We start from the raw sequence: 27,797 nt of genomic DNA, 5'->3' as shown, positions 1-27,797 counted from the left end.
TGACCATATGTTGTTCTTTTAAAGAAACAGCTCATAGGATTATGAATTTTAAGAGAACAATGTTGTTAAGTATTTACAATTACACATATGGATAAATTTTAAAATGCAATAATAACTCTTAAAATCTGCTACAAAGCTTTAATGAAGTCTAGCACACCTGGTGATACAAAGACTCTTGACTTGGAATCAGAAAACACAAGGTTGAGACTCTCTGCCATTCCTACAAGGCCTTAGGCATGTTTCCTTAGCTATCCAGGCAACCATCTTCTTCTCTGTGAAAGTGGCAGCTTGGAGGAAAATTAGAAAAGCCATGCACAGAGAAAGAGTGAACTTGCAGTTATACCTGGCTCCACTAGCTGTGTGACTATGGGCAAGTTTTAGACCTCAGTTTTCCGCAAAATAAAATGGAGACAAAAATGTGCAATTTGAAAGTCCATTTAAAAAAAAAAATATATATATATATAAAATAAAGGTACAATTTGCATAAAATAAAATGTACCCATTTAAAACGTACAGTTTGATGAGCTCTGACAAATTTATACACCTATATAACCATCGCACCAGTCAAGATACATTTTGTCACCCCAAAATTGCCTTGTGCCCCTCTACAGTCAACTCCCTGACCCATGCCCTTGGCCCTAGGCAACCACTCATCTTTCAGTGACTATAGATTAGTTTTGCCTGTTCTAGAATTTCATATAAATGGAATTATAAAGGATGTAGTCTTTTGTATCTAACTGCTTTTGCTCAACACAATGTCTGAGATTCGTCTGTGTTATGTGTTATGGAGGATGGCCTAGAAAGTAATCCACCTGACCCCTGCCTTCTGGTGTTCATGCCTTTATATAATCCCCTCCCCTGTGTAGGCAGGACCTGGGATTTGCTTCCAGAATATGGCAAAGGTGACAGGGTGTCACTTTCATGATCATGTTACAAGTCTCTATCTTGCCAGCAGACTTGCTCTCTTTCTCCCTTGTGTTTTGAGGAGGCAAGCTGCCATGTTGAGAGAAGACCTATGGAGAGGGCCAGGTGACAAGAAACTTTGGGCAGTCTCCAGGAGCTAAGGGTGGCCTCTGGCGGATAAACAGCAGGAAACCAGGGCCCTCAGTCTTACAGCCACAAGGAAATGAATTCTGCCAACAGTTTGCATGAACTTGGAAGTAGTCCCATTTGCCAGTCAAACCTCCAGATAAGAACCAAACCCCAAATGATATCTTGACTGTAGTCTTGCAGAAGACCTGGCTAAGCTGTACTCAGAGTTCTGACCCACAGAAACTGTCAGATAATAAACATGCATTGTCTTGCACCGATAAGTTTGTGGTGGCTCATTACTCAGCATAAGAAACTAATATGTATCTCTCAGCAGTTTTGTTCTTTTATATCACTGAGAAGCATTTCATTATGTGGATAGGTATATCCATATTTTGTTTATCCACTCAGCAGCTGAAGGACATTTCGGTTGTCTCCAGTTTGGGGACATTATGAATAAAATTGCTATGAAAATTCTTGTACAAGTCATTTAATTGACTTTTTTTTTCTCTTGAGAAAAAAATGTAGTAGAATAGCTGGATTATATAATACGTATACATTTAAATTTATTAAAAACAGCCAAACTTTTCCTAAGAGGTAGTGCCATTTCATACTACCACTGGCAGTGTATGAGAGTTCCAGTTGCTCCATATCCTTGCCAACAGATTGCATTGTCAGTATTTTAAATTTGATATCTTATTATAGTTTTTATCTGCATTTTCCTAATGATTAATGATGTCTGGTATCACTTCATGTGTTTATTGGTCATTTTTTATACCTTCTTTTGTCAAGTGCCTATTTATTAAATCTTAAGATATTGCCATCCCATAGCGTTGTTCAAAGAAAACAATACATATATAATGTGATTGGCATTTAATAGACATTATTTATATAATAACAACATTTATTTATTTATATTATTCTTTTTAAGGGAGAGAGTGCTATGATTCTATAAAGGGCCCACAAAATATACTTCTAATAATATATCCGAAATCCTTGTCCTGAAGAAGGGGAGGAAGAAAGAGAGAGAGAGGTTAAATAACAGAGGGGATGAAGCAGGAAGGCAAGAGCCCCCAGGATTTGAGCTGGAAGACTTCAGGAGCAAAAGGTATTGCCTGGTTAAGAGATGATCAGGAGTTGTGCCTTAGGGACACTGAGGTTGCAAGGAAAGCTGGCATCCAAGTGGCTTCACCACAGAGCCTTAAACTAGGTTGAGTGCTGAGGGCCCATCTCTGCCAGACCCACCATCCAAAAGGGTGCCAAACACCTCTATTTAAAGCAGCAGAGATTTCAAGCATTTTGTTGCAATCTGAAGTCTATTAGTGCCTGTGTTAGCTCTGTAGTTACTGGGGTGGGGGCTGGAGGACAGAGCTACCATGTGTGAGGGGACATTATAGGAATCTTGGAACAACTCTCTACCAAAAATGCTAAAATTAGCACATCTCCCTCCTCACTGCTCCTCTTGCCTCACTTCTACTTACTCACCTTTGCCCCAAGCTCCATTCCTTGGTTCTAAGCAGCCTTGTTTCAGGGGCCTCAGAAGCTTGGTTTTCTAAAGCCTCTGAAGAGGCGTAAGGGCAGTGATTGTGCCCAACAATAAATACATTTATTTCTAAATAAAATGGAAATTATATATCCATGCCATCCTGTAATCTTTTTTTCACTTATTATTTCACAGGCACCTTTGCATGCCAAAATGTAAACATTTTAAAATGTGAAACCTTTCTATTGACTACATAGTATACTTGGTGTCCATTTAGATTTTTTTTAATTATTACAAGTCCTGGGAAGAATGCCTCTATAACTATGTTTTTGGACTATTTAATGTTTTCCTTATCTAAAGTCTTCAGTAAAGAACTTACAGGGTCAATGGCTACAAACATTTAAATTTACACTGTCTTCCAGAAAGTCAGATTAATTTTCACTTTTCTCAATAGTTTATTGGAATGCCAGTTTCCTCCACTCTCTGCAACATTATGTCAATCTTTGTAATCATTTTGATTCTGAAAAAAAATTGTCTCCAGGTGTCCTTTATGTCTTCTATGATAACTATTGAAATTTAGCGTCTTTTTTTACCTATTGTGCAAGGCTGTTTCTTCTTTTTAGAGAATTAAATTTATGTAATATTTATGCTTATTTTTATACTGGGATACTCACCTTTATTGATTTCTAAGCACTATTTACACATGGGAGTAGTGATCCTTCCATAGTTTCAGTATTTTCTCCAAATTTGTCTTTTCTCCAAGCAGGCTTTTTTTTTCATATTGAGGGAGCTGGGATGGCAGCCAGGAGGTGTTCTAGTTTTCCTGGCTCTTACTGTCCCACTGGTGTGAGATGTATCAGAGCTTCTTTGTGCTTCCTGGGGTGCAACAAAGCTAACACAACTTGAAATTCACCCTCCTGCTTGTGTTTGTGTGTATCTTCCTGTCCTGTAGAAGGTGGAATGCTAGAAACTTCTTTCCCAGACTCCCTTGCAGCTAAGATTTTGAATATAAAGCAGATTCAACTGATTGGAAGGATTTTCTCAACTTGGGAGAGCAGAAGCGAGTTGGTGATCATCTCTCTGCCCTCTTTGGCTGTTTCCTGCTGGCAGACAAGCTTCTGGAGGTATGAGTGTGGTTTCACGAGGGGCCTTGCTCCAACTTCTTAGGTGCCAAGAGGCAGCTGAGGTAGTAGCAGCTTCCAGATCCTGGCCTTCTGAATCTCAGTGATGGCAGAGTGCTCTTGAACTGAGACACTTGGTCAGTCACTTCTGCAGTGCTCTAGAAGCTTCCTGGAGGCCCAACCTGGAGCCCACTTCTCCAACCCTCACAATGGCATTCTAGATACCTAAATCCCTATATGAAGATCTTTTCTGCTTAAAAATTCCAGCAATACTTTCTGCTGCCAATGATGAAGGTGTTAAGTAACCTTTCCTTGTATTAGTTTGACTCTGGGCAGATTACTAAGCCCTCCAAGACTCAGCTTCCTTTTATGCAAACTAGGGACCCTCATAACTACCTCACAGAATTGCTATGAAGATCAGAGGAGATAGTACAATCAGAAGTAAATTTTATGTCTATATAAAAGGTATTGTTTGAAGATCAGGCATTGTTTTAAGACTTTTTAAGCTACGAATAAAAGCCATATTATGCATAGTATTTTATTTTCCCTTAGGGGAAAGCGTGAATGCAGTCCCCCACTACCACAAATTATGCAGTCGAGGTTCCCACATTTGCGGAAATCGCAGGGGTCAGCACATCCGGAGTGCAATGGATAAGCCTCGCCCTGGGAAAACCACTTTTGTGATCATGGTATCTCCCCTGCCAGGTAAGTATATGCATAGTCATTTTTAAAATTCAACAAATACTTGCTGTTTACCTTTTATGTACCAGGCACCATGCTGGAAGCTGAAGATATGGAGGTGAACAGGACAGATGTGATCCCTGTTCTTATGGGATAGCAGGATAGACACAGACAAAACCCAAGAGAACACACACACAATTACAAATTGTGATGAGTGCTGTAAAGGAAATAGCTTGGGGTTGTAAGAAGTGTAAACTGGATGCTGGTAGAGGGTCAGAGAACTTTCAGTTAAAAGATGATCAAGCTCTGAGGATGTAACATACACCATGGTGACTAAAATGAACAATACGCACTATATACCTGAAAGTTGCTGAAAGAGTAGATCTTAAATGTTCTCACCACAGCAAAACAGTAACTATATGAAGTGATGGAGGTGTTAACCAATTTTACTGTGGTAATCATTTCACAGTATACATGTATATCAAATAATCACATTCTACACCTTAAACTTACACAATGCCGTTTGTCAATTATATCTCAATATAGCTGGAAAAAAATTTAAAAAGAAAAGAAGTGGTCTAGGAATCATTTCAGAGAAATGAACATTTACACTGGTTCATCACAACCACCCTAAGCTCTCAGAATCGTCTCCCACTTTGTCTCTCATCTCTAAGCTTCTGACCAGAGTTTCAGAAAGTGGAAATGTTAAGTCTTGGCCAGGAAGATGATGAAAATCTCTTTGCCCTTGGATTACCAGAGGCTTTAGGAATGCCAGCTTGTTACAGACTGGAGATTATCTGGGAGAAGCTACTCATTTCTGGAGTGGAAGGGGAGAGATGAGAGAGTAGCAAGAACTTAGAGAGATGAGTTTAAGGGAAAAGGAGAGGAAGAGCTTAGAGAATATGAGAAATGGGAATTTAGAAAGAAGCTTGGGAAAAAGTGCAGCTGCTTAGGATACCCGGAAATGGCCAGGAATCCCGATAATTGGAATCTCTTCCTGGTCCTTAAAAAATGAAAAAGATGGGCCCCACATCCTTCTGGAGAGAGCAAGGTGGAGTAGAAAGAAACTGGATCAGGGTCAGCTGACCTAGGTTCTAGTCCCACTGTCACTTACCACACGTGAGGCTGTGGGCCTAACACTCTGAACCTTAGCTCCTTCATCTAGATATGGGAATAATCCTATCTGCTATGCCCACCTCCAGGGCTTACCAATTCACTCTATCCTCAGCTACCTATTGGGTAGCGACTAGCACCAGGCACTGTGCTGGGCCCTGGGCTGTGGAGATGAACGAGGCACAGTCTTCGCTCTCACAGAGCACACAAAGACTCACATAAACACAAACACTACCAAAATGATAAGGAAATGGTAGAGAAAACATAGGAGCAGAGAAGGGAGGCTTGTACCAGCTGGGAACAGTTTCTCAGAGGAGTTGGCCTTTGAATAGAGTCTTAAAAATGGGGAAAGTTGGACACTTAAGTGGAGGATATTGGAAGTTAAGGGTTTTCAGTGAGTGAATGCTTGTGTGAGCACTTTGTAACTTCCTGATTGTACCAGTGTGGAGAAGGAATATCTTCACTCCAGAGTCAGATGAGCCTGACTGGTTCACACCTTCACACTGCGAACGCCGCTCCCTTGGCCTGGAATGGCCTTCTCTACCAGGGCTGCTTATCAAGTACAACTCATCCTTTCAGACTTGGCTCAAGCATCGCCTTCTTCGTAAGGAACGCCTTCCCTGAGCACTGCAAGTGAGCCGGCCCCTCCCTTTGCTGTGTTCCACTGTTATCTCTTACTCTTCTCTGGCATGGCCCTCAGCCCCCAATGATGCACGTTTGTTTCAAAATGTAACTTTCCACCAGGTTGGGAACCCATCCAGAGTGCAGAGGGTACCTTCTCTCCTGCAACATTATCACAACCTATTACTGTGACAGTCAGAGAGTAGGCTCTCAATAAGAGAAGGAGTCTTGTTCTAGAGTAGGGCTAGATCCTGGGCCCCTGTCACTGGTCTGCTCATGTAGAGTTTATCCTGTGAAAGTATTCACCCTATACTTTTAGGCTAGGAGCTAGGGGCTGGTGAATCACTGCTGGGAAATAGAAACTGAAAGAACTGTGAAGTGAGGGCTTCAGGCACCAAATTATAGCCTAGAGAATAAAACATCATTTTCCTTTATATTATAAAAGGAGGTAAATAGTCCAGGGTCCTACTTCTGACTTTTCTGTTACTGATTCCGTGACCCTGCACAGGTGACAACGATAAACGTTGTTGATTGCCTAATCCAACACCTCAACCTTCTCTTTTGTCATTCCACTGTCAAGGCTGGAAAGACAGGTACTTAAAAGACAACCTCCCTTTAGCCATGTGACCACTTTTACCCAATGAGGCAAAAATGGAAATCTTCAAGGGGTGCCAGGAAAGCAGCTCTTCCTCCTGACCTGAACACTGATGTGATGCCTAAGGCAGCCCAGTTGGGCCATTGTGATGGTTACCTTTATGTGTCAGCTTGACAGCGCCCTGAGGTACCCAGTATTTGATTAAACATTATTCTGGGTGTGTCTGTGAGGGTGTTTCTGAATGACATTAACATTTGAATCAGTGGACTGAGTAAAGCAGATGGCCTGCCCCAGTATGGGTGGGCCTCAACTAATCTGTTGGAGGCCTGAATAAACCAAAAGGCTGAGGAAGAAAGAATTCTTTCTCTCTGTCTGACTGTCTTTGAGCTGGGACATCAATATTCTGTCTTTGGACCTGAACTGGGACTGGAATTTACACCATCAGCTCTCCTGCTTCTCAAGCCTTTGGACTTGGGTTACAGTCCATACTATAAGCTTTGCTGGGTCTTCAGCTGAATGACTGCCGACCTTAGACTTCTCAGACTCCACAATCATATGAGCCAACTCCTTGTAATATACACAATATATGCATTTATATATAACATATAACATTTATATATAATATTTATAATATATTGTAGGTATTATAAAATGAAACACAATATATTGTATTTAAATACACAATATGTTTATAGATTGCTCCTATTGGCTTTGTTTCTCTGGAGAACCCAGACTAATATAGGCATTGAAGTGTTGAGTCTGAGAACAAAAGCCAATATACTAAGGACAGGGGAACAGAAAGATGAGTAGAGCCTGGATCCCTGAGAGCAACTTCTCTCATTGAACCTAATCTGGAAACACCTACATCTAGACCATTATTATGTGAGAAAAGGAAATGTCTTTTTTGCCTGCGCTGCTACATGTCAGGTTTCCTGTTACATGAAGTGAAAACATTCCGGACCCACCCAATTATCACACATCTCTGAGCCTCATTTCCCCAGGTTACACAAGGAGAGTAAGGACACAGAGAGGAATGGCCTTAAATGAAACTCATAAGCATTTCCCAGTGCCCCCTAGATGCAGAGTTCTGAGCGTGGGGCTCCAAGGTGGGCAGCAGAGTTAGAGCCTCAGAGAGTGACTCGGGCCAGATCACCTAGCCCCGAAACCCAGCTCCACCATCCACATAGACACATAGCCTCTCTGGTTTGTAAAGCAAGGATCATAACAGTACTGTTTAAAGGCACTTAGAACATTATCTGGCATGTAGAAAAATGCTCAATAAATGCTAATCATAGCTGAGAATTAGACATAGGTCAGCCCGTGGGAGTTTAGAGTCTAGCTTGGAAGTCAAGAAACACACAAATACATATATGACACTGAAAGATGTACATTTGTGATTGAAAAAAAGAAGAATCCTTTTACTTCTTTCATTCTAAAATGAACTTAGCAGCTCCTCGTCATAAGAGATTGGAGGCTAAAAACTTAACTGCCTTCAAGGAAGATTTAGATAAATCAGTGGATGACAAAACCATAACAATATGTTAAAGAAAGAATCGAGGCATTTGGGGAACCACTTAAGGATTTGAATTAATGGTACTAATATGAGATAGCTAAAGATAATTCCTTACAGCATTTTTTTTTTAGCTTCTATAGTATTTTCGTGAATTCGAACAACTTTGTGGAGAAGGGACAAATATTATGTAAAATTCATTACAAACCTGACCTCATTTTGACTCTCACCTCATCTAATAATGAACATAATTCTCATTTTACAGATGAGAGACCACAGGCTTACTGTGAGGCTCACATGAGATGATGCAAGGGAACACACAGTCTAATTTTTCTATAACAGTTTTTTTTTTAATGCATGAGATTATCACTGCGTTAGGGCTCAGAAATCATATATTCTCCAGTGATGTCCCACCCTCCTCATCCCGAGTCCCTGGAAAGAGCCCCATATTCCTCCCAAGGGCCCTGTTTAACCCACTTCTCTCTTGGGGGCTTGGGCTGCGAGAACTGCCTCTTAGAGAACTCTTTCTGACTCTCTGGGTCTCCAGACTCTGCATCTCTGAAGCTAGGAAGGCTGTCAAGGACCTGCCCCCAATCCCATATCGGTCTTGCCGCCTGCCCATTCACTGAGCCCTCGGGCCCTTCGGGAACGTGCACCTGGACCTGGCTCCCACTTCTGTGAGACAGATGTCGGAACGTTGCTTTCCTCTCCTCGGAGGTCCAGGGTTCCTGAAGCATGAATCTCCCCCTAGTTGTCTGAGATCTGAGGCCCACCCTTGGGAAGCACCACTTATTCAGGGAGGTGCTTTTTCTTGAGCCAAGCTGTGCTGCAGGATGTTGTCTGGGGGGCCATTTCTACTCAGGGAGGGGATGCTGGCTTCCCTGAAGCAAAGCTCTCAGTGACTACAATTACACAGTTACACATTCAGGGGGTGCCCAGGAAGCCCCAAGGGGCAGGGACTGTGAACCTACTTTCACTTCTCTCCTGCAAACACAGCAGCAGGGGAGCCAGTCACATCTGGATTCAAAAGGGTTGAGAACGCAAGCTTGGGGCCAGCCTGCCAAGGTTCAAATCCTGACTCAGCCAACTCCTGGTCCTGCAACCTCAGGCAAGTTACTTTCATGGTGTGTGACTCAGAGTCCTTTTGGGAAATGAAGAGAATAACAGTACTCACTTCACAGAGTTGTTAAGAGAACTGAAGTGAGTTCATGAAAATGCTTGGCAAGTAATAAGTACACAATGAATTTCAGCTATTTTTATTATTTATCCTGTGACTCTGAGTAAGTCTTGAACCTATGTGATCCTCAGTTTCCTAATCTATATAATGGGAATAATGACACATGCCCAGAGTCACTCTCATTTCTCCCTTTGGTAATTCTTATCACACTTGTAATGACTCATCTGATGTCCGTCCACCTATCTGTGCAGCGTATGCCTGCAGCTCAGTACAGTGCCCGGCACACAGTAGGTGCTCAAAAATATTCTCTGAACAAAGGAATGGTACTGTTGTCAGGACTGAATGAAGCAAAAATAGGCAGTTCAGTCTGACTGAAAGATGCTGAATTTGTTCTGTGTGTGAGAGTGTGTGTGTGTCTTTGGGAGGGAGGGATTTGGGCTGTCAAGCAATGTGAGCTGGTGTCCCAGCTTCGTCCTTACTACCTGTGTGACCACAGGGAGGTAGCTGACCTGAATTAGAGTGTCCTCAGCTATAAAATAGAGATGGTGGTATTGACCTGGTTGGGAAGATCAACAAGGTAAGTTATGGTTAGTATTAGTCCTGTGCATGGCTCATGGCAGGTGGGGCCCACAGCAGCAGCTCCCCTCTTCAATCCTCTGATATCTATAGTCTGAGCCAAATGCACAATGAAAACTATATTAATGAACATTTATGGACCCCTTACTGTCTGCAAGGCACTGTAATAAGAGATTTACTTGTATTATGTACAGTGCAGTGGTTTTGAAATGGGACTTAAAAGAAGAAATCTTTTTGTAACCAGGTGTAGGGTTAGGAAATTGAGGCAGCATTTATATGCATTTCCACAAGATTGAGAAAATGTTAATTGTTTCTAGCAAAGAAGAGTGTGTGTGTGCGTGTATGGAGTGGGGATCTGGTCCATGAAGGAGATTATGGGCCCACCACTGGCCCTTCATATGGCTTTATCCAGGGCAGCTTGGAGTTTATCCACATAAGCTTTCATTTGGGGGTAAAAAAGGGTTCTGCTGCTTAAAATAAAAATAAATAAATAAATTGAAATGGCTTGGAAACCCCTCATATAATGGAAAGAACATAGGCCTGGAGTTAAAAGCCTGGCTTCCTGTCCTGGCTCTGACACTAACCAGCCCGAGACCTTGGACAAGTTAATTCCACTATTGAGCCTTAGTCTCTTTATGGGTAAAATGAGCAGGTTAGATGGGACAACTTCTGAGGCCTCTTCCAGCTAAAATATTCTGAGAGAGTGTGCTCTTCTGGCTCTTTCTCAAATGGAACTTTCCAATGAAAACCCAGATACCAGCACATAAAGATGGACTTGTGTCAAGAGAGGGTGGAAATGGAATAAATAGATCTTAAGTTGCCATTCAGCCCAGGATCATCTTCATAGATCCTTGTTCTGAACAAGTACTCTGCCATCTTTCAGCCCTGATGGAATTCCTTTCATCCTGGTCACTGCCAAGTTCTAGGCAAATTTCCTCACAAAATTGCATTCATCCTTAAAAAAACCAGTGTAGATGTCATGGTCATTTGTTCATTGAATGACTATTTATTGAATAGCTACTGTATGCCAGGCACTCTTCTAAGGCATGTACGATGAACAAAACAAAATCCATACCCTAAACATTCAAATGGGGACAGCATTTGCTAACCAACCAGTCCTTGGCACAGACTTCCATAATTGTATGATTATGTTTTAAATTACATGCCAGCCTCCCTATTAGACTAAGCTCTACAAGGGCAATGGCAACAGCCATGCAATAGTGCAGCCCACCTCTTAGGAGGGGCCTAGAGATCCCTATAAGAACTGGGAGGCTGCACAGCTTAGTTGGGCCAGGAGCTGGGAGTCCTCCAACTCTACTCCAAATTCCCCACCAATAGTAAGGGAAGGATGACGCATTCCATGACACTCCTGGGTTGCTGTTGTTCCCAACACACATTTACTTTGCGTAGAACTAAATTCTTGAGTAAGACATACACAACCCTTGAGTCCAGGATGTTTTGGGGAGACAAGCAAGGATACAGGGCATCTAAAAATAATGTGATGAGTGTAGCCCCTGCAGTCCCCAAATCCCAAGCTGGGCCAAGCTGAGGGAAAACATAGCCCGGGCAGGCTTCTAAACCCAAGTGAGTGTTAAGAGGGACTCAGCAAGATGGTTGGAAGCTGGCCATGCCACTGATACTTTCTGGGGGTGAGGTGGCAAAACGGGTTTTCCAGGCAAGATTGGCCAGTACATCTAAATCACAACCTTATGGAAAATAGTTATTAGCCCATTTTTGGGGGGTGAGAAAATTAAACCTCAAGAAAGTACTTTGTTTAAGTCACCCCGCTAATAAGTGGTAGAATTGTTCATTACAAACCATTCACACACAGTTCTAGGAATAGAGGTTTTTACAAAATATGCAAATAAAAGGATGATGGAGCTAGTGGGCAGATTTATAGGCTGAGCTTCTAACAGAAGATCTGGTACCCTCATCTACCATGGAAAAGTTACTTGAAATTTCTAAGCTCCAACTGCCATATATGTTGGCATCTGCTGCAGGGTCATTTTCCCTTCCACTGGTAAATAGAGTCTCTCTGAGTATGCTTCAAGTCAGAGGTTGCAAACTATTAGCCTGGACTAAATATAGCCCTTGGAGGCAAAAAGAGCCAGTGATTTTAGACAAGCTTTACACATGAGGTTTTAAGTGGTTAATGACTTGCCCAAGCTTGCACAGCTAAAATGTAGCAGAGCCAGGACTTAAACTGTAATGGTCTGGATTCAGTGTCCGGTCTTAAGCAACACATTCTCCACTGCTATTCATGCACAGAGAAGTGGCAACTGACACTCAGTCTCTATGTCTGGGAGATATTATGGAGTAGCAGGGACTACAGTAAATTACAGAGCTCATGCCTTACCTAAGGAATGCTCCTGTAATTGATCTTGGGTAAGACCAGTGAATGTTTTGTGCCTCAATTTTCTTCTCTATAAAACAGGGACAGTAATTATGCCTGTCTCATAGGGTTATTGTGAAGACTACATTGGTTAACGTGCCTGGCACATTGGTAAACATTACCTAAATATAAGCTATTACTATCGTTACTATCTGAGGAGTGACTTTTGTCTTAGACATTCATAATGCCATTTAAATATGGTATGGTGAGCTGGGCACACCACTGAGGATCAAGTTCCGACAGTATCTCTGAGGCCTTTTTCTCCTCCTTCTGAACAATACTGGGGCTCATGGAGGGGTTAGGGAGAAGAAACAAGACCCTCAAGCCACAAGCCACAAGCTTCACGCATCAGGAGCAGACTCCAGAGCTGGCTGCAGCAGCCCATCAGTGAGCTCATGGTTACCATTGGCCTCTAGGCTGAAAAGAATGTGAGGTGCAATGGGCAGCCTTCCAGGGACCCAAGAAGAGAGGCCTCATCGTTTCAGGATGTCTCAGGCTTCAGATAAAAACCCTTCCTGTGTTCCAGTTCACAGCTGGTGGGGGCAATCGGCAATGACTGATCGCAATGGGTAAATTGTTGAAAAGATGTATGTGTGAACCAAATGCCAGCTAGATGAGGCAAAGCACGCATTCGGGAGGCTGGTAGGAAGACCACCAACTGCACAGTGGTTTGTTTTACACCTACTATGTACTTGGCCTTGGGCCAGGCATTCAGGAGGTGGTGAAGTTAATAATAGTAGCAGTTTACCTGTATTTCCTTCTTCTGAGCACTCTAACTGCCATGATCTCTCTTGATCTTTGGTACAATCCTATGACACAAGCAGGCCTCATTTCCTGCATTTAAAGATGGGTAATGGAAAAGACTTGTTCAAAGTTACAAAGAGTAGCGGAGACTAGGTACTCGGCCAAACTTGCTTCCAAACTTGTTCACCTGGGAACCCAGCTGGACAATATTTCCTAGCAGCCCTTGTGTTTGGGTGCAACCACGTGACTGAGTCTGGCCAGTGGGATGAATGAAAGGCTGGAAATGATGTTGTATGGCTCTGCCAGGCCTGGCCTGTAAAAACCCTCCCCATCAATCCCCTACCTTCTCTTTCTCATCAGTTAGTTAGAATCCTGCGGAGGAGTCTAAGGATCTCAGGATGATGGAGCCACAAGATGGAAGGGGCCTGGCTGGACTCCTGAGTAACTAACTCTGCTGAAGTTCTAACACATTGAACTCTTAAATGAGTAAAAAATGGGCTACTTTTCTGCTAGGGCATCTAGTTTGTTTGTTTTTCCACAACAGTTAGCCTACCTTAATACACTGAGAAAAACCAGAACTTGGGTTTTAAAGGCATTTTCCTCTACAGCTGGTAGTTTTTCTACCCTCTTCCAATCAAGCAGACAGAGCTCCTTATGGCGGTAGGGTCTTTGGATTTTACTGAGTGCTCGGACAAGTAATAGGGTTCTTGCTTTCATACCACTAGCCACTGGGATGTGACTCTCACCCAGTGTGAAAGCTTTCAGATAGGGTAAGTTGTCTGGGCTAGCCATAGCTCTGGTCCCCATTAGCTCAGCCCTTCTCGACTACTTCTGGGAGAAAATTAATCCCCAGTGTCCAAAAGCATCCCCTGTACGTAATGAGTAAACTTATCTCTTATCCATCTTTAATGGTACAAGTTATATACCATGCCTGGAAAAAATGAAAGCAGGTACTCACATCATTTTCTGCGTTCTGTGGTTCAGATAAGGACCCCCAATTGCAAGCCACTTCCCCTCTCCAAGCCTCAGTTTTCTCATCTATAAAACCACTGGGTGGAATCATATAATTTGGAATTTCTTGCCATCTATAATCTGCAATAATCTCATTTTAAAAAGCAATATTTTGGGCCTAGGATGGGTCAGATACTTTTCCAGGTTATTTTATTTAGTCATGAAATGCAGAGGGATGTAAATAAGGATTTTTTTTCTTAAGTAAAAGAGAAACTGGAATTCCTCACCATTTAGTTGCTTTCCACAAAGATGGTATTTGATAAATTTTAGGTGGGTGGCAAACTAACACAGAGTATTACGCTAACCTGTGACTTCATTGAGACTACAATCTAGTTGGGAGGTTAAAAACCACACCTGCAAAACCAAGAAATGTCCTAGAGAGTGGGGCACAGAGTCCAGATGGTCAGGGAGAAGAGGAGTGAGCTGACAGGAAGAGATCTACTTATCTCCTCCAACCCACCTCAAATCCCTGCTTCTCTACAGACACAGTTACACTTCACCACTTGCTGCGTGCCAGACACCAGCTGGGTGCTTTGTCTTCATACTCTGTTTAATTCTCACAGAAGCTCAGCCAGGATCTAAGAGGCACATGGATATTGAGCCACTATCTAAGGCCCCATGGTTTCTGCGGCTGCAGAGAATTATTGTAAAATTCTCCCCTTTGCTCTGCCCACCTCCTAGGCACAGCTACGCTCCCTGCTTCCAGCTGCCCTTGAAGGACATGCTGGTTGTCTTTCTAAGGACATCCTTCCCTTTGACAGTCAAGAACCACAGAGCCAGATCTCCTGGGGACACCTCAGCTTGCAGGGCACCTCCGTCAGAGGGGTCCCACATTCAGCTGAGGGGTGCAGCAGAGCTCTTGATATATGATCTGGGAAGTCCCTGAGACAAGAGGGCCAGAGGTTTGCACAGCTGGAGGCCCCGGGGAAAGGTCTGGCAGCAGTTGAAGCTAACTGACCCCATCTGGAAGCAGAGCCCTCTCCAGGGACAAGGAGGGAGGAAAGGAGACAGGAAGTGGCTGATCTGCTTGTTCTCAGGAAGCTGCAAGGCCTGAAAGATGCTGTTCCCTGAAAACCTAAGATCTGGTGTTTCTCAACGTGTGCTCCTGGGACCCTTGCATCACATTCACCTGGCATGTTGGAAAGGGGGTTATGGGGACCACAAACATAATGAATCCAAATCCCGGGGAGTGGGACACAGGAATCTGCATGTTAGACAAGCTCATCAGATGGTTCTGATGCTTACTAAGGTTTAAGAGTTAACAATTCTACTTTTCTGAAACAGTTCTGCCTAGTTCTTCCTTAAATGCCCCACTCATTTCTGCCATTTTGCCCATCAGTGACTTTTAACCCCAGGAGATAAATAATAAAGAGGCCAAAATCTACTGAGTGCCCATAATGTGTCCCATACTCTTCGTACTTTAGATGGATCAACTCATTTAAAAACCTCACAGCATCCTTATAAGGTACATACTATCATTAGCATCATATTACATATAAGAGAACTGAGCCACAGAGAGGCTAAGAAACTTAAACAAGTCACACAGTAAGTAGCTAGGCCCAAATATGTACCCCAGTGGTCTGACTCCCAAACTTGAGCTCTGAGCCCTTGTGGTACATAAACTCTATGAGAGCTTCTGTTTATCTGAAGAGCCACTTTGTGCCAGACCCTGTGTCCATGCACTTCATGCATTTAGCAAACATTAACTGAATGTCTACTATGTTCCAAAACTGCTCTAAGCTCTGGCCAGCCCAGGACTAGGGTGAGATAAGTGGAGCTCTCACTTTGGGTACAAAATTTGCAGAAGAGGGGACCCAAAGTTCAGTAATCAAGATAAATAATATTTTAATGCAATATTAAAAAAAAAAATGGTAAGGTGTGGCCACCTGTTTTTGTAAATAAGTTTTATTAGGGAGGGATAAAGTAAGAACAAACACTAAAAAACCCACTCCCTAATGGAGCTCACGTAAATGACAACATCTGATCCTTACTACCCAAGGTCCCAAAGGGCAGGTACTAATATCATTACTCTTTTGCATCTACTACTCTCCCTGTGGGTGCCTAACGATGATGCAGGCTAACAACAAGCCAGACACTATTTTTTAAGTGCCTTACAAGTATTATTTTATTTCTCACAACCTTCCTATAAGGGAAGGATAATTATCACCACCATCTTGCAAATGATGAAACTAAAGCGCGGAGAAGTTGTGTAATTTGTCCAACGTCAACACAGCCAGGAAAGGGCAGAGCCAAGATTTGAACCAATGTAGCCACATTCCAAAGCCCATATTCTCAACAGGAGGTTAGCAAACTACAACTCATAGGCCAAATCTGGCTAAATCCAGCCTACCACATATTTTTGTAAATAAAGTTTTATTGGCACACAGTTATATACATTCATTTATGTATCAAATGTCCATTCTCATGCCATAACCACAGAACTGAGAAGTGGGGATTGAGACCATTTGGATTACAAAGCTGAAAAACATTTGTTATCTGGCCCTTTACAGAAAAAGTTCGCTGGCCCTTGCCCTTAACCACTGTGGAATACCCTGTGATAGGCATGAAAGCGCAGAGTGAAGTTATGCCCACAATCAGAAGGGAACAGAGATGGGATATGAACCCAGGTGTGTCTCTGAAGACTGTAACTTTTCAGCTCTGCCTGGTTATGTACACCCCACCCCAATGGGTGCCAAAGCCTCCTGCCTGGCCCAGGGAAGGTGGTGCATAAATGTTCACTGAATGAATGGATGGATGGGCCTTAGCATATCATACTGTGGTGAGGCCAGTCAAGCCAGAGAAACTATCAGATGGACCTACCTGGGAATATTCAGTCTTTCTGTTGCACCCATTACCAGATTCTTGGGGTCTCCTTGCCATGGTCACCTGCCCTAACAGCCTAAATTAATTGGTAGGTTTAGAGTGTTCTGAGGAAGTCTTAATTATCTTTGTACCTAGTAGGCTGCCCTCCCAAGTTAGAATACCTCATCTCCATTGAAATCCAATGGTTAGTCTCAACACCGAGGCTAAACTGCTTTTGCCCTTGATCCTGAGACAGTAGGGAAGGGGGCAGGGCACAACCATTAAAAGAATGACACAGCAACTAGGCCTAAGATGGAGGAAGATTCGACATCCAGTAGACCTTGAGTCTTATGGCACACCCACAGGCACCATGACAGGTCCCAGGCTGACCATAAAAGGCCAAAAAGTGAGCAGAGGCCCAATTCCTGGAAAGCCCCGCCCCTTCCCCAAAATAGTTGGAATAACCCTCCTACTCATTAGTGTATGAAATTACCCGGCCCATAAAAACTAACCACCCCAACGCCTTGTGTCTGCTCTTCCGAGTGAAACAGATTACATTCTGTTTAAGGAATATGTTATCTCCTAGGGCCTCTCTTGCCTTCTGAGATGGCCGCACTCTATCTATGGAGTGGGTATCTTCCTGAATAAATTTTCACTTTACCATCTTGCTCTTGAATTCTTTCCTGCACAAGACAAGAACCTATTCTCTGACCCTAGAGGTCAGGGTCCTAGGTTTTAGGACCCAGTCTTAATCAAAAGAATGAGGATTGGGGAATTGGAGAAATTTAGTTAAATCCTGGCTCCTTCTCCTCCATCAGCTGTGTGGCCCTGAGCAAGCTCCTTCACCTCTCTGAACCTCAGATTCCTAACCTGTGCCTTACAGTCTACTGCAGCGAGAGGATCCATGCAAAGCTGCCCAGCACACAATAGGTCTCAGTGGATGGTCCCGATTCTTTGTTATGATGATGGAGACAGTTTAGGAAAGCTATCTGCTGAAAGACCCCAAATCCATTATGCATCTTTGTGCTCCTAGGGTCTTGAATAAACAATGTCTCTAATCAGTTTTTAAAAGACACTAATTCCGCCTCAGAATAACCACCGCCTCCTACCCCAGCTGAAATTTGGCCGACTGTGCCTGGCTGCTGGCCTGAATTTCCAAACACTACTGGTTTAGCATTTCCAAATGCACCCCATTAACACTATGAACCGGTCAGCTCTTCCTCCTCTCTGAGCTCAGGTCTGACCGGCACAGTGAGAGATGGAGCCAGCAGTGTGAAGCCAGCCTCCCGGACTTGCCTTTGTGAAGCCGAGTGGTGCCGGGGTCGGTCTGCCTGGGACTGGGGGCACCTGTCAGCATTTGCATGAGGGGGTGCACCCAGGTCAGACACAGACACAGGCGGTGTGCTCGGAGACTGGGAGAAAGTGCACTGGAATGAGGGGGTCTGGGAAATGTGAACAAAATACATTCTCCCAGTTGCCACTTGAGGGGAAAAAACAAGACCTTAAACAAGGCTTAACAAAAAGCCACTGCTCTGGGAATCAGGAAATAGCTCTGCCCTGGCATGGTCTCTAACTTACTCGCTGTGTGTCTTTGGGCAAGGTATTTGCCCTTCCTGTGGCACATTTATTTAAAGATATGTGGGTTAGGCTGGATCACATTTTAAAACTCTTGCCTGGCAGCGGAGTTCTTTTTCAAATAAAATTTTACTTGGAATTTTAATATATAAATAGATGAAAGTGGAACTGATTCTCTGGGTGAAGGCAGAAAAAGGGGAGCTGGAATCCTTCCCGCTAAGCCCCTCCAACAACCTGAAATCCAACAATCTGAAAGAGACAAGGAGGTACCTCTGCGGAATATGGTTTGAGAACCACATGACATGGTAGATGATCTACAAAATATCTTGTGCTGGCAGCTTCCGATCCTGGTAGCTGCAGCTGCTACTGCTGATAACAGTAATGACTTTCATTTATTAAGCAGTTTCTTTGCACCAGGGCTAGACTTGACCTCTATGTGTTTGACTTTGAGAGTCAGTAGAGAACTCTGATTCAGAGCCCTGATTCAAATCCCAGCTTCACCAATTTAGCAGCTGTGTGACCTCGTACAAGTTAGTTAACCTTTCTGTGCCTTAGATTCTTCCTATGGAAAATAGATTATTCAGAGGATTAAAGTAATTAGTCTCCATAAAAGTGCCTAGAACAGTGGCAGGCACATAGTAAGCAACTGATGTTAGCCATTTTTATCATGACTGCATAAATTATTACATCTAATTTTTACAAGCACCACTGTTTCACAGATGAGGGAACTGAGGCTCAGAGAGGTGAAGTGAGCACTCCTAGGTCACACAGGAGGACCTGAATCCAGGTTTGCTCAACTGTGCAGCCCGTGGTCTTAACACTCAGCCCAAACTGCTTTGTTCTTGACCCTAGAGGTCAGGGTCTTGTCACAGTAATTTGCTTAAGGGGTTCCAAGCCTAGATGGAAGGGTAGTTAATGATGACTACAGTGATTTATGCTTGCAAGAGTTTGGTGTCAGCAAGGTCAAGAGTCTGGACATTTTACTGAATGCAGATTCCAAGCAGAGAAGATGTTTGGTAGCCAGGGCTATCTGACAATCCTTATTGGGAAAAGGGCAGAGACAGTCTCAAGCTAGAGCACAGGTGAGCAGAGAACTGGCTGGCTTTCAGCCCCCACTTGGAGAGCACCATATAAGCGTTTGGGCAGTGCACAAACTGCACAACCTTACACAACGACCCTTACTCTTCTCCTGCCTCAGCATTTGGTGGGAATAAGCTCAGGGACAGAATGAATCTGGCTGGATGAGAAACAAAGAATGGTCTCAGCCTTGTCCTGAAAGCACGTGGGAGCCCTGAATGAGGGGAAGAAGCATGGAGGCTTTGCAGTCAGGAAGCTCTGCGTGATCACCCAAAGCAAATGCAAGCCACACTGAGTCACTTTATCTTTTTGTGATTCTTCTCTCAGCATGAAGGGTGGTAATAAAAGATGGCTGTATGGCTCTCTCTGGGGAGCTGAACGGAAGCCAAACCATCATATGGTGAACAAATGCCGTGATCGCCCAACTACAGAGCCACTGCTGCACGTTATTAAATGGCACCAACCTCCTCCCTGACCCCTAATCCCTGGAAATGGGTAGCCACCCGCCCACCCACCCAGAAAGCCCCAGTACCCTGCCACCAACAGAGGCCCAAACACCAGCTCCAGCATTAAGAAAAATCAGGAGGCGTGGTATAGTTGTAAGAACATGGCTTTAAAATCAGACAGAGCTGGATAGAAATACCAGCTCCACCCCCATGAGCTATGGGACTTTGAGTAAGATACTGTACTTTTCAGAGCCTCAATTTCCCATCTATCAATATAGCTTATGTACTGACCACACAAGGAGGATGTAAGAATTAGAAATAAGAAATGCAAAGTGCTCAGCACAGTGCCTGAGACATAGTAAGTGCTTTAAATAGCTATACATACAGTTTCTTCACTTATTCAATGACTTATTCAGGCAAGGTGACTATCATATGGGAGGGTTAAGAGGTTTCCCTAAGTGACACTTGAGCTGAGATGTGAAGGATGAGTAGGAGTCTTCTAGGTGAAATGCGGAGGAGGGAACTTTCAAGGCAGAGGGAACAGAATATGTGAAAACCTGTGACAGGAGAGAACAGATGAGGGTTGAAGAACTGAGCAAGAGCTGATGTGGCTGCTGCAGAAACAGCAAGAGGAGGCTGGTGGGGTGGGTGGGGCCAGACCACACAAGCCACAGTAAAGGGAAAAAAAAAAATATATATATATATATAAATGTATAACTGAATCCCTATGCTATATAATAGAAACTAACACAACACTGTAAATCAACTATACTTCAATTAGAGAACAAAAGAGTACAAGGAAAGCATTGAAGGGTTTTTAACCGATGGAGTGACATGATCAAATTAGATTTTTAAAAAGAGTACATATTGTATGATTCCAACAACATGACATTCTGGAGAAGGCAAAACTATAGAAACAGTAAAAAAGATTAGCGGTTGCCAGGGGGTTAAGGAAAAGGAGGCATGAATTAAGCAGAGCCCAGGGGATTATCAGGGAGGGAAACTGTTCCATATGATATGATAATGGGGGATACGTGTCATTACATATTTGACAAAACCCACAGAATGCATAACACCAAGAAAGAACTCTAGTGTAGACTATGGACTCCGGGTGATAATGATGTTTCAGTGTAGCTTCGTCAATTGTAATAAACGTGCCACTCTGGTGGGAGATGTGGATAATGGGGGAGGCTCTGCATGTGAGAGGACATGGGGCGTATGGGAACTCTGTGTACCTTCCTCTCAATTTTGCTGTGAACCTAAAATCTCTCTAAAAATAGAAAGTCTATTAATTCATAAAAGAGAGAGAAAAACGCAGTCTGGCTGCGGTATAGAGAAAAAAAGATTGGAGGTGGGCAGGGGAGAGCGTGAAGGACTGATTAGGTTACTCTATTGTCTCGCCAGGTTCCTTGGGGACCAGTTACATAAGCTCTGAGGGCTTCAGTTTCTCCAACTGTGATACAAGGACAAGAATATAAAGTGACGTGTGTATAGGAAGTGCCTCACAGAAAGCCTGGCTCGAGGCAGGCTCAGTTCACTCTGGGGGAACGTGAAAGGATGAGTACGACACTAGAAGAAGGGCAAACAGTGTTAGGATCTAAAGCTCTTTGTTGGGGGGATAGTGGGCGTCCTGGTTAGCAAGTAAAAAGTCTCAATGTCTATTGGTAGAGGCAAAAGTACTCATAAGAGTGTATGGCCCAGGGCTAAAGCTGTATTTCGTACTTTGGGGGAAATAAATCATAATAATAGCTAAGATTTATTGAGTGCTAACTATATGGCAGGTGCTGCTGTAAGCGTCTTTTGTATTGAATTAGCTCATTTCATTTTTCATCCTTTCATCCATACCTTGGGTTAGGAACTATTATTATCTCTGTTTTATATCTGGGGAAACTGAGGCACAGAAAGGTTCATCAACTTGCCCCATGTAAGTGACAGAGCTAGTAAACAATAGAGCTGGTTTAAAAGAAAATCAAAAGACACAAACCCAAGTTAACTGAGGAAACAGGTTGTGCAAGCATAGAACAGTTACGAAATGGTACAAAATAGGCTGGCTGTGACCAAGGACTCAATCACGTGGAGGCAGTATGTTGAAGCCCTTAAGAGCATGGGTTTAGAGTTAGCCTTCCTGGGCTTAAATCTTGGCTCTTCCACTTTCTACGTGACCTTAGGCAAGTTATTTAGCTACTCTGTGACTCAGTTTCCGCATATGTAATATGGGGAGTGTAACAGGCCATATCATTTTGAGTCAATATATGTTTCAGAGCAAAGGAGGACAACAGGAACTTCTAAAAGAGCAAGACTGGGGCTTCAAACCGGGGTGGGGCTCAAACCTAGCACCCAACCCACAGCTGACAAGTACCACATTAGATGCCAGCTGGTTGCAGTGATGAAAGCAACATGACATCTGCCCTCAAGGACCTCCTAGTCTGCAGTGGGGAGATAGGTCCAAATTCAGAAAACAAAACAAAAGGCAGGATGTAAGAATCAGTCACTCATTCAACCAAAATGGTGCCTGTCACCATTCCAGACACCAGGGATGTAGTGATTTGCACAACAGACAAGATCCCTGCCCAAAAAAGCTTATGTTCTAGTGCTAGAAACAAGCAAAGAGGACAAACAAACATGGCAGCAGTGATCATGGCCGTTAAGAAATAAAGCAAGGTGAGGGTTTAGAGATCCATGTGGAAAGTTATTTTGGATAGGATGGTCAAAGAAGGAAGTGGTAGCACTAGAGCAAGGCCAAAATATCATGAGGGGGCGAGCCACCTTCATATCTGGGAGGGAAGTTTCCCAGGCTGAAGAAATAGAGAGTGCAAAAGCTCTGAGGAGAGGAAAATACACTTGACCTGTTTAAAGAACAGCACAGAATAGGAGAACTGGTGTGGCTGATGGGGAAGCAGGTGGAGAGAAAGTGGACATATAAACGACAGGGGTCCCACAGAGCATGGTCAGGACTGTGACTTCCACTTTAAGAGGAGTGGGAAGCCCTTGGCAGGTTTTAAACATGGGCTTGGTATCTGATTTAATTTTGAAAGAATCACTCTGGCTGCTGTGTGGACAATGAATGGAAGGGAGCCATGGTGGATTAACATGTCCTCAAATTCTTTGCTGCTCCTTTTGTCAACAGGTAGGGTCTTCTTAAATCTAGTTTTCCCCTGTGCCTGCCTCTGACCACTAGAATGTGGCAGAAGCGATGCTGTGAAACTTCTAACCCTGGCCTTTAAGATATTTATACCTTCTATCCCTCCTGTAACGTGTCCTCTTGAAAACCAGCTTTTATGTGAGATGCCTGACCATCCTGAGACTACAGTACTGTGAGGACGTACACTAGCCACGTGGAGAAAGAGAGACCACGTGCAGTGCACTGAGGTACCAGAGACGTGAGCCGAAAGGTGACATGATCTTCCAGCCCAGCCAAGCCACAAGCTGTGTGCAGCCCAGCCAACAAGGCATGCAGCAGAAGAACTGCCTGCCCCAGCCCTGCCCAGATTCCTGACCACAGACTGAAAGCAGATAAAATGACTGAGGTTGTAAGCCGCTAAGTTTTGGGGTAGTTTGTTAAACAGCAATTGATAATCGAGGCAGAGGCAAAGAGACCAGTAAGGAGGATACTACAGAAATTCAGGTGAGGAAGAAAAGTGATGTTGTCTACGTTAGGAATGGTGGTAGAGAATGAAAAATGCTAATGTGAGAAAAAGTTACACACACATCATCATCATCATCATCATCATCATCATCATCATCATCATCATCATCATCATCATCAACTTCACCAGGGGAAACTCAGGGGTCGGGAGACCTGATATTCCCCAGGGATGGTGGCACCAGTTCCCTCCTGGAGGCTCCCTCTTTCAATGAAGGGCTGACTGTTCAAGGGTTGACTTCCTTGTCAGACACTTCACTGCTATCAGGACAGACACTACAGAAGGTAAAGGGCTATATTCCAGAGTGCCAGAAAATAGGCTTAATGGCACAGAAATACTCTTTATGAGATAAATAAAGACATATCCCAGAAAAAAAATTGTTTATCTTACTATAACATGTAACGTTTATACACCATGTCATAACTTATCAAGTATGTTCATACCTATTACCTCTTTTGATTCTATCCCCTGTCCAGCTGGAATTGCCATCCTCATGTACCAACGAGGAAATACGTTCAGAAAGGAAGCAATTACTGTTCTAAAACCCCATAGTCGGTAGCTAGTAGAGCTAGACATTGAAGCTGTAACTTCTCTATGCCAAGTTGATTTTATATGACTATTGCTAAAATGTTCACATTTATTTTAAAACTACATAGAATAAAATCAAGTAATGTATCATTCTGTGTTCCAGTTGTCTGCCTGCGGCTCTTCTTCATAGGCTAGTTGTGCAATGGATTTTAAAGTGGAGCTCTTGGACTCCTGGTCTGGAACTCTTGTTGGTAGAGCTTGACAACATGCAGATTCCTGCAGATTCCACCCAGGAATCAGACTTTTTGGCAATGGGGCCTAAGTATCTGCATTTTAGTAAATAGGACAGGGGGTTCTTAAATTATTCAAACTTCAAAGTTTGAAATTGGTGGGTCAACTGACTGAACTGGTGAATCAACCAGCCCCTGGGAAGCAGATGGACACACTTAAATCAAGAGACAGAGTCTGAAAACATTTGGCAAACTGTAAATAGATCACTCTTCTATGTTGTTACCTGGGGGGGGAGGGGGTCCTAGACAGTCTCTTCCTTCCCCTCCCTCTCTCCACCAGATTCATCCTGGGAGCCAGGAAAGAAAGAGTGTGCAGGACGAGTCATGGAGTGGGAGGGTGAGGAAGGGGGCAGGCTAAACATTTAGAGAGCACTCACTATGTTTCAGGCATTAGCAGACTTCCTCTTTCAGCCCTCTGAGTAGGTAATACTTCTAGTTTACAACTGAAGAACTTGAGAATCAGAGAGTGAGGTACTTGTGACGTCACACAGTGAGTGGGGAGCCAAGATTCGAACTCAGGACCACCTGCCACCAACACTAGTGTCGTTTCCAGTATCAAGCTGTGCCCACCAGGTCAAAGGGCGGTGTGAAATAAAACCACGGGCGTTTGAACCCCAGTCCCCTACTCATTAGCTGTGTGACATTGGACCTAAGCATTACCCTTCTCAGAAAGCATCCCTTCACTTTTTTCAAAAAGGGGATCAAATTACCTACTGCTGAGAAGTCCCCAGGTACTGAGTAGTCTTTTAGTAAAAAGTGATTGCTGTTGAATGAGAAACAGGATGCCAAAGTCAGAATGGTGAAGTGACTATTGGGGCAATTTCTCCCACAGTGGATTGTATCGGGTTGAGAGCAGGTGCCCTGGGGACGGCAGAGTGGGACCCAGCAATAAAGCCATTCCTGGGAGTGGCAGCAGCTCAGGGGAAGGAAGGTGTGCGCGGGGCAGGCGGGGACTCAGTGGCCTCCCAGGTCTCTCCCATCTCCAATTTCTATGATCCTGGGAATGAGGAGCCACACTGTTTTTCTCCACCAGCGAGCCGCTCCCTCTCCTGGGGGAGTTGGCAGATCTGCCGCTGGCCTGTTGGCTGGAGACGCATGGGCAGCGGAGCCTGGCATTTCTTTACAGACTCTCACTGTCTCTTTCTTGTGCTGCTTTCTTCCCGTTCCCACGCCCCACCTCTGCAAGTCCCCAGGGATCCTGCTTTCTCCTGCAGTGCTGAGGGCAAAGGCCCTGGGCGAAGAGATAGATCGGACCTCCCCCCGCCAAGGCTGCTCTGCTGGGACCCTCAATGCCTCATTGTCCCTGGCCTCCCAGACCCCGTCCCTTCCCGGGGAGAGAAGGCGGTGGGCGGTGTGCCGGTCAGCAAGTTCGCGCCTGGTGCAAGCTGGCTAGAGTCCTCTCAGTCGTGAGCTTTTTACTTTGCAAACTTGTGGGATTCTTATTCATTCAGAGTCGGCTGGGCCTGAATGCTTTCAGCAAAGATTTCGGCACTGTGCCAAGACGCTAGGGGTACAATTTGGAAAACAGCCCTTAACCTGATCCTAAAGGAAAGTCCAGTCCAGTAAGAGACATGAGAAGTAAATAATGATTATTGCCCTCCTGAATCCATCACAATGTAGGAAGAGCACTGAACACAGAGCCATTGGTTAAGGGCTGGTTCATTCCTTCAGGCACTGAACAAACAGTTACTGAGAAAGTGATATGCAACAGGCACTGTTATAGGGGGCTGGGAATACAGTGGGAGCAAAACAAAGATCCTGCCTACATGGTCTTCTGTTCTAGAAAATAATACAATAAAATAAATTATATAATAGCATATCTTATCTATATCTGTAATATAATAATATAATAATTATATAATACAATCAATATATAATAAAATATACATTGCAATTATAATATTATATTAATGTATATATAATACAATTACATAAAGCATATCATCTGCATATATTATGATATATTAGACATTAATATAATAATATTAATTACTAGATTTTGCTAATGTATCTAATCTATCTGTCAATCAGTCAATCATCCGTCATTCATCTATCTACCTATCTATAATTGCAGGCAGTGACAAATGCTTGAAGGAAGAAAATGCATAGTTGGGCCTCGAGTGTGGGGATAGTATAGTCTGGCAAAGTCTCTGTGATGAGGTGGCATCTGATCAGAAATTTGAAAGGAAATGAGAGGTTGTGATGTGTTAACATCTGCAGGGTGTTTCCAGAGGAGTGGAGAACAGCTGCCAGGACTGCCCACCAGACATCACTCTACCTACTTCATGCATATCACTCTCAGAAGTAATGACTGCTTCTTCCCACTTTACAGATAGGGAAACCAAGAGCTAAAAAGGTAGACAGACTAATCCAGGGCCTCACAGCTTGCAGAAGGGAGAGCTGGGAACCATCCCTGACAGCCTGCTCTGCCCCTACAGGTGGGCTTCCAGCTGTGAAGCCATGCTGCCTACCTGGGCAAGTCCTAGATGCTTTATGAGCACAGAGGAAGGGAGCCAAATTCTACTTTGGGGAAGAAGGCAGAGAAGGGAACATGAGTGAGCCAGGCCAAGGGAGGTCTCTGTCTTCTTTCTTTGCCTCTTCTGGCCCCAATGCTGCCCATTACCTGTGTGCACATCCACTCAGTCGAGAGAGAGGGAAGCTCCTCTCCAAAACCCACAGAGCTCATTCTGCTCACTTTATTTAGGTTTCTTTCTACTCAAGTCATTTCTTCAGGGAAGCCTTCCCTAATCACCCGGCATTGAATACTGGTCGCTATCTCTTCTTTTGCTTCAACCTTTTCTCACTACCTGCCATTAGAATATTTGTTTTCTTATTTGTTGTCAGTTTTCTTTGGCTTAAATCTCAGCTCCACAAGGGCTATTGTCTACTTTTTTCATTGCTGTATCCTGTGTGCCCGGCATATCTTTAATGAATGAAAGAGAGGAAAGTAGGATAAGCTCCGTGTGTGTATAACCATTTAGGAGAATAAGAGGGAATGCTTTTCCAAACAGACACAGGCACCAAGAAGGGAGAGCAGAAACTGAGCTCTTTGTGACTTGCTGGAGTGAGCCTAGCACTCTGAATTTGCTCAATAAATATTTGTTGAGTGAATGAATTGGAAATTCCAAGTTCAGGAAGCTCAGAAGACTCTGAGCAATTATTTGTGAAATAAACATTACTTTATAATATTCTTGATGGGATGTTTGGAGTTCTCGGGATAGAAACTCAGGATTGAGAGCTGATCCTGACACAAAAGCTAATGTGCTAGGAGGATTCATACAAGTCATCTTCCTCCCTGGTTCCTGGGCCACAGTTTGCCCATCTGTAAAATGGGGGCACACAGAAAACTCTAAGGGACTCTTCTAAGATTTTGTAAAACAAC

At 43.7% G+C, this 27,797-nt stretch overlaps 1 protein-coding gene and 1 non-coding gene across 2 annotated transcripts in view; both read right to left on the bottom strand.

Annotated features, from left to right (window-relative positions):
- Nucleotides 1-27,797, bottom strand: part of SYN3 (synapsin III) — a 447,670-nt gene that overhangs the window by 320,323 nt on the left and 99,550 nt on the right. The gene's annotated exons all lie outside the window — the stretch shown is intronic.
- LOC123612990 (U1 spliceosomal RNA) lies at nt 4,183-4,346 on the bottom strand. Its single transcript, XR_006720317.1, has one exon. It is a non-coding gene; the product is annotated as a U1 spliceosomal RNA (small nuclear RNA).

This window comes from Camelus bactrianus, chromosome 12 (genome assembly GCF_048773025.1).
Source record: "Camelus bactrianus isolate YW-2024 breed Bactrian camel chromosome 12, ASM4877302v1, whole genome shotgun sequence".
Classification (NCBI taxonomy): Eukaryota; Metazoa; Chordata; class Mammalia; order Artiodactyla; family Camelidae; genus Camelus; species Camelus bactrianus.
The sequence above is the reverse complement of the archived record's forward strand: the minus strand, read 5'-3'. Positions and strand labels throughout refer to the sequence as shown.